The sequence below is a fragment of the Hemicordylus capensis genome, chromosome 2 (assembly GCF_027244095.1).
Source record: "Hemicordylus capensis ecotype Gifberg chromosome 2, rHemCap1.1.pri, whole genome shotgun sequence".
NCBI lineage: Eukaryota > Metazoa > Chordata > Lepidosauria > Squamata > Cordylidae > Hemicordylus > Hemicordylus capensis.
The window spans coordinates 103,503,404-103,510,561 of NC_069658.1; positions in this window are offsets into that span (position 1 = coordinate 103,503,404).

Here is a 7,158-nt window from a genome sequence, read left to right on the forward strand (position 1 = left end):
GTGGAATTACTTAATGCCATAGCGAGGGCATAGGTGGCTATGTTCTGATGGGTGCCCACCACTGATGAAGTGAAATTCCCTACGTTTGCCCCCGTGCAAAAGATGGAAGGGGAGGGGAGAAGAGGGGAGCCAGTGGCCCTAAAAGGGCACCAGGTGGCCCTGAAGACAGCAGGCTTATGGGTTCTTGGGACCCATGTGCTTAATTACAGCTCCACCCTGGCATTACTTCACATTACTTCAGCCATCTTACTGAAGTGTTTAGTCCTGAGTCCAGTTAATGCCTGGATGGGTGGCCCCCAAGAACTTAAAGGCAAGACATAAATGTAATAAAAAGTAGCTGAGCCCTGACATTGAAAAGAGGTGCCACCACTGAGCTGAGATGCTGTATGAGTCTCTTAGTATTCGGTCAGAACAGCAAGAAGGAGGAGATCATTCATTAGCTTGATACACACCTTGTAAAGTGCATGAATGGCATAGAGACAGAATTGTAGGATATGTTCCTATTATTTCTGTAAATGTTATCTATTGCGAAAATGCCAACAAAGAGAAATTTTAAAAGCAAGATATTCATCTAGGTTTCTAATTCACTTCTGTCAGCACAACATGAAGTGCTGAGATATCCCTTCTTCCTTTTTGCTCTGAGAGTCAAATGCAAATTATATCATGTCTTCTTCTGAAAAGTAATTGTTCCACAGGTACAGGTTTCATATTATAAATGGATGTAATTGAACACACAGTGAAGCTGCATACGTGTTTTGCCAATTAGCAGTCAACATCTGGGCAATGCATAAGAGAGCAACATCACCTTTTCAATGTGTCAAGCTCTCTGTGAATGCTAATCAGAAATGAAGCTGAAGTCACTTCACATGCACAGGAGGCATCTAAAGCTAGCGAGAACACAGAAAAGTGACATTTTGACAAAGCCCTCTAGTGACAAGTGGCAAATTTCTCAAAGATCAAAATGGGAACTGATTGTTCTCCCAAAGAGGACAAGCCTACTTAGATTTAAGGCTACTTCACACATCACATAAGGGGTAAATGGAAAGCATGTAGGAAATAATATAAGATGTAAACTCCATGTGGATCATTATGTGTAACCATTACAAATGCAGGGTTCAACTGAGTCTTTTCTGGATCTAGCCAGCGTTTCAGAGCAGCCAGAGTATCTGCAAGCTAGCTGAATACAGGTTTTATACTGACAAAACAGAAGGCATTCTGGGGATGAAGATCTAGGGAATGATTTGACTGAAAGCACATATCGGATTTACTCTGTTCAGCTCTCCCAGCCTATTATAAGCATCTATTTATTTATTTATTTATTTATTTATTTATTTATTTATTTAATACATTTCTATACCACCCAAAACACAAGTTCTCTGGGCGGTTTACAAAACAATAAAAACAGCCAATACAAGATTTAAAAAATCTCAACAATTAAAATTAAAAAGTTAAAAACTATTAAAACACAATTAAAACACAATTTAAAACTTACCTCACACACCCCCCCCCCCAGTCCTGTTATGCTGCCTTATCGTGGCACGGAGTGTGTGTGTGCTTCTTGGGAGGGATGAGCGAAGTACTCCAGGAGATATACTCCCAGTAGGGTCCCCCAAAGTGCAAAGGTCATCCCAGTTGCCCAGCTAAAACAAGCAGGCACCTATATTGGGCAGCAGCAATATAGAAAGGTGCTGGAGGCGGATGATCACTTCAGTGACAATGACAAAGGCATCATTTCATACTGCATGGGAGAAGGTAATAGTAAATCACTCCTGTATTTTACCAAGAAAACCACATGGATAGACAAAATAGAATGATTGTTGATGTAGTGCCGGATGATGGGCCCCTCAGGTCAGATGGTACTCAAAATGCTACTGAGGAAGAGCTGAAGATCTCTGAGTATCGATGGTGTTTATGTCGCGGTTAGACTAAAGCCTTTTGCACGTCTAGCAACTGATGTTGCCATGCAGGGAAAGAAAATCCAAAGCTACAACGACAGAATTACAATGGGAACATGGAATGTAAGAAGCATGAACGTGGGAAAGCTTAATCAGGGGCATAACTATAATAGGGCAAGGGGAGACAGTTGTCTAGGGGCCCACAGCCTTGGCCCCCCCCCAGAGGCAAGTTACATGACTGACTCCCCAACCCATGCACCAGCCCAGGCTTCCTTCAGTTGTATTCATTCTCCGAAATTGATGTGAATGTTAAAACCTGGAGCTACCAGAAACAGCATGTCTTTCTCTAGTACCATTAAATGACTTGCATCATCCACAATTTACAAAACCTTAAAAAAAATAATTTAGGATGATGTTCTATTGTGCAACATAGGATATATAAATATAAATATTTTACTATGCTTTTTGTTACCACTATTCAGCCCCATTTAAGATTTCTTTACTTCATGAGCTGAGCTTCAGTGGGGGGGGGGCATTTTAAAATCTTGTCTCTGGGCCCACTCCAACCTTGCTACGCCCCTGAGCTCGACACAGTGAAAGATGAAATTAATCGACTACAGATTGACATCTTGGGCATCAGTAAATTAAAATGGACTGGAATGGGACACTTTCAGGCAGAAAATCATACTGTTTACTATTATTATTATTATTTTACACAGTCAGACAGGTGTTATTGACTGGTTTGTTTTATCCAGACATCGAGTCCTTCCCAAGGACCTGGGATGCCAGAATTTTATTGTCAATGTTGTTGCTGTTGTTATAGATATCGTCGCAGAATATAGGCTGTTCCCAGTAAAGCTGCTTTTTGTAATTGGCTGATGGTAATTTCTGTGGCCGCCATGGTGTTGAGGTGCTCTTCAAGGTCTTTTGGAACTGCACCCAGGGCGCCAATTACCACTGGGATTATTTTGGTCTTTTTCTGCCACAGCCTTTCAATTTCAATTTGTAGATCTTTGTATTTGGTGATTTTTTCTATTTCTTTTTCTTCTATTCTGCTATCCCCTGGTATTGCTATGTCGATTATTTTGACTTGTTTTTCTTTCTTCTCAACTACAATTATATCTGGTGTATTGTGTGGCAGATGTTTGTCTGTTTGTAGTCGGAAGTCCCATAATATTTTTACATCTTCATTTTCTTCAACTTTTTCAATTTTATGGTCCCTCCAATTTTTGGCTACAGGTAGCTTGTATTTTTTGCAGATGTTCCAGTGTATCATCCCTGCTACTTTTTCATGCCTTTGTTTGTAGTCAGTCTGTGCGATCTTTTTACAACAGCTGATTAGGTAGTCCACGGTTTCATCTGCTTCTTTACAAAGGCGGCACTTGCTGTTTGTGGTTGATTTTTTGACTTTTGCTCTTATTGCATTAATTCTTAGTGCCTGTTCTTGTGTAGCCAGTATTAAACCCTCTGTTTCTTTCTTCAAGTTGCCATTCTTAAGCCATTGCCAGGTCTTGGTGATGTCTGATTTTCCACTTATATTGTGCAAATATTGACCATGCAGGGGCTTCTTTTTCCATTTTTCTGCTCGCTTCTTGACTTGTTCTTTCTTCTAGGCCTGTTTTGTTTCATTGGTATTGAATAGTTTCGCATTATTGACCATTTGAAGTGCATCTTCTTCACAGTCCTTGATATATTCTTCAAGGCCTCTTTTCTTCTCCTCTACTGTTTGATGGACTTGCAGCATTCCTCTTCCACCTGAGCTGCGAGGGAGGTATAGCCTATCGACATTACTGAGGGGGTGCAGAGCATGATTGATGGTCATGATTTTCCTGGTCTTACGATCTAGCGTCTCTAGCTCTGCCTGGGTCCAGTCTATTATTCCTGCAGTGTATCTGATAACAGGTATAGCCCAGGTGTTTATGGCTTGTATGGTGTTCCCGCCATTGAGTTTGGACTTGAGGATTTTTCTAACTCTCCTGATGTATTCACTTCCAATTTTTTTTTAACTTCAGTGTGTGCGATGTTATCAGCCTGGAGAATGCCCAAGTATTTGTAATGTTCTTTCTCTTCCAGGTTCTTGATCTTGCTTCCATTAGGCAGTTGTATCCCTTCTGTTTTTGTTATTTTTCCTCTTTTCATTATTAATGCAGCACACTTGTCTAGTCCAAATGGTTGGCAGACAGGTTATCGGTCTATAATTACTTGGAACTGCATCTTTTGCTGGGTCTTTCATTATGCGATGAGTTTTCCCAGTTGTTAGCCATTGTTCAATATCACCTCCTTGCAAAATGTGATTGAACTGTTTTGATAGTTGTTTATGAATGCTTGTTAGGTGTTTAAGCCCAAAGCCATGCAGTTCATCATCGCCTGGAGCAGTCCAATTTTTAATTTTCTTTGCTCTTTCACTTATTAATTCTGGTGTTATTATTAGATCTTGCATTTGTTGGTTACATTTTTTGACCTCTTTCATCCAGCCTGCTTTTTTATTATAATCTATTGGATTGTCCCAAAATTTCTGCCAGAATTGCACTGTTTCTTCTTTATTTGGATGGGCATTGGAGATTCTGTCTGTGTTGTGTAGTTCTGGCTTCATATCTGCTAATCTTCTTTGACACTGCTGTTATTTGCTGCTTTATTATTTCCAGGACTTCTCTAATTTTACCTTGAATCTAGGTGGTATTTTTGGATCAGATACTGTTTGGTGTTTTCAATCTTCAGCTTCTTGTCTTTCATATCTTTCAATTTACCAGCATCTGATCTAAGCCTGGAGATTTTATTTTCTAATCTAATCTTCCATTTAGATGATGTACTACTTTCTTTTTTGACAGGTCCATTGATCTTATATCCGAGCTCTTGTGTTGTTATTGTTGCTGCACTGTACATTAGTTGGTTTGTTTCTTGCAAATTATTGGTTGTTATTTCTGCAAGTGCAGCATTGACATCTTTTCATGCCTGAGCAAGTTGTTTTTTGGCAACTGTTTTTAGAGCTGGAAGTCGAACCCTGGTGGTTGTTTGGTTCATGTGCTCAGTTATTTTTTGCTTTAGTTCTTTTTGCTTTTCTGTTAAACGGCATTCGGTTTTTTGAGGTGAAGGCAAAGGGGAGGTTGCCTGGTTTTGGTTTTGAAACAGTTCAGCAACAGTGGTATCCTCTATTTCCAACACCTCCTCTACCTGTGCCTGAGCAACTTCTTCAGTTGGTGGTAATTCTTCTTCCATATCTTGAGCCTGTGTTGCTCTTTGCAGTTCTTCCAGCTCAACTCCTGTGAATATTTTATTTCTTATTATGTATCTTCTCTGGTCTGCTAGCCTTTGTTCTGTTATTTCTGTATCTGGATGCTTCTCTTTCCAAATTTGGTACATTCTTTTAAAATAACCTCTTCTAGTTGGACTAGACTTGTAATAGCAGATCATTATTTCCTTGTTGGCATTTTCCGTATATTTTTTTCGGTTAAGCAACGTTTCTTCCAGTAACTTTGCTGTCTTCAGCCCTGGTTGCTCAACTGAAGATCCTGAATCCTGTTGCCCACTTGCCACCAGATGTTCAGGGACTCCAGCACCTGGCGCCATCCTTGTTGACCCAGGCGACGACTGATCCGGTATAGATTTATTAAAGTTACGTCTCACCATTGTTGATGGGAGAGGCACTCTTTGTCTGGCTCCTCTGGTGAGACCTGTCCAGTATGGTTGGACCTCTGGCATAGCTCTCACCTTCCTCAGAGCACGCAAGCCCCACAACCACGCCAAGGTGGTGCCTCACTGGGGGATTATTATTATTATTATTATTATTATTATTTCGATTTCTATACCGCCCTTCCAAAAATAGCTCAGGGTGGTTTACAAAGAGAAATAACAAATGAAGGAATTCATTACTCAAGACATGAAAAACAAAGAAGGAATGGTTTTGCTTTCTTAGTCAGGAAGGATATAGCAATGACAGTACTTGGGTACAATGCGGTCAGGACCGACTGATACCAATTAGATTTCATGGACAAACCTTTAATATGACAGTTTTTCTATGCCCCAACAACTGATGCAGAATAAGAGGAAGTTGATGAGTTTTATGCTCAAGTTCAGTCTGAAATTGAGAGAACATGGAAGCAAGATGTGATGTTGGTGGTTGGAGACTGGAATGCCAAAGTTGGAAATGGTAAGGAGGAAAATACAGTTGGACTGTATGACCTAGGAAACAGAAACTAAGCAGGAGAATGACTTATTAGTTTCTGCCAAGCCAATTGTCTCTTCATTGCTATCACATTCTTCAAACAACCAAAGTGGCACCTACACACATGGACATCACCAGATGGAGTACAGAGAAATCAAATTGATCACATTATTGGTGCAAGGAGGTGGAAGAGCTCAGTTATAACAGCAAAGACATGGCCAGGGGCTGGTTGTGGAACAGATCATGAACTGCTCATGTGCAAGTTCCAAGTCAAGGTAAAGCAGAAAAACAAAACTATCCAGTTTACATGATACGATCTTGAGAATGTACCCACCATAGAACATCAGGAACTGCTTTGAAGTTCTGAACCTCATTGATAGGGAACCAGAGGAACTGTGGAATGAAATCAAAGAAGTTGTTAAGGACAAATGTGAAAAAGTATTGCCAAAGCCCAAGAAAAAGAAGAAAGCAAAATGGATGTCAGAACAGATGGTAGAAATTGCTAGGAAGAGGAGAGAAGTCAAAGTCAAGAAAGATAAAGACCTCAGGAAGAAACTTAATAGGGAATTTCAGAGAGCTGTTAGAAGAGACAAAGAGCAGTACTATAAATGTCAAGGTAAAGACCTTGAGGATGGAAATAGACATGGAAAAACAAGGCATTTCCCCCCCCCCCAAAAGATCTCTGAACTCAGACGGAGGTTCTACCCTCTAATTGGTATGTTAAGAGATGCCAAAGGACAGAAAGTAACTGATTCAGAGAAGATCAAACAGAGATGGAAGGAGTATACTGAAAATCTGTACAGCAGGGACGTCAACATCCAAGATACTCTAGAAGATGCTCCCTACTTGCAAGAACCTCTAGCTTGGGAAGATGAAGTTAGAACAGCACTCTGGTCATTTCCAAGTTGGAAGGCTACAGGAATTGATGGAATAGCTAGAGAAATGTGGCAGGCAACAGAAGAAGAATCAGTCAAAGCTCCAACCAAACTATGCCAGCAAATTTGGAGAAAACAGTAGCAAACAGATTGGAAGAGGTCAGCCTACATACCCATACCAAAGAAAAGAAACTAAACAGATTGCACAAACCATCAGACAATATCC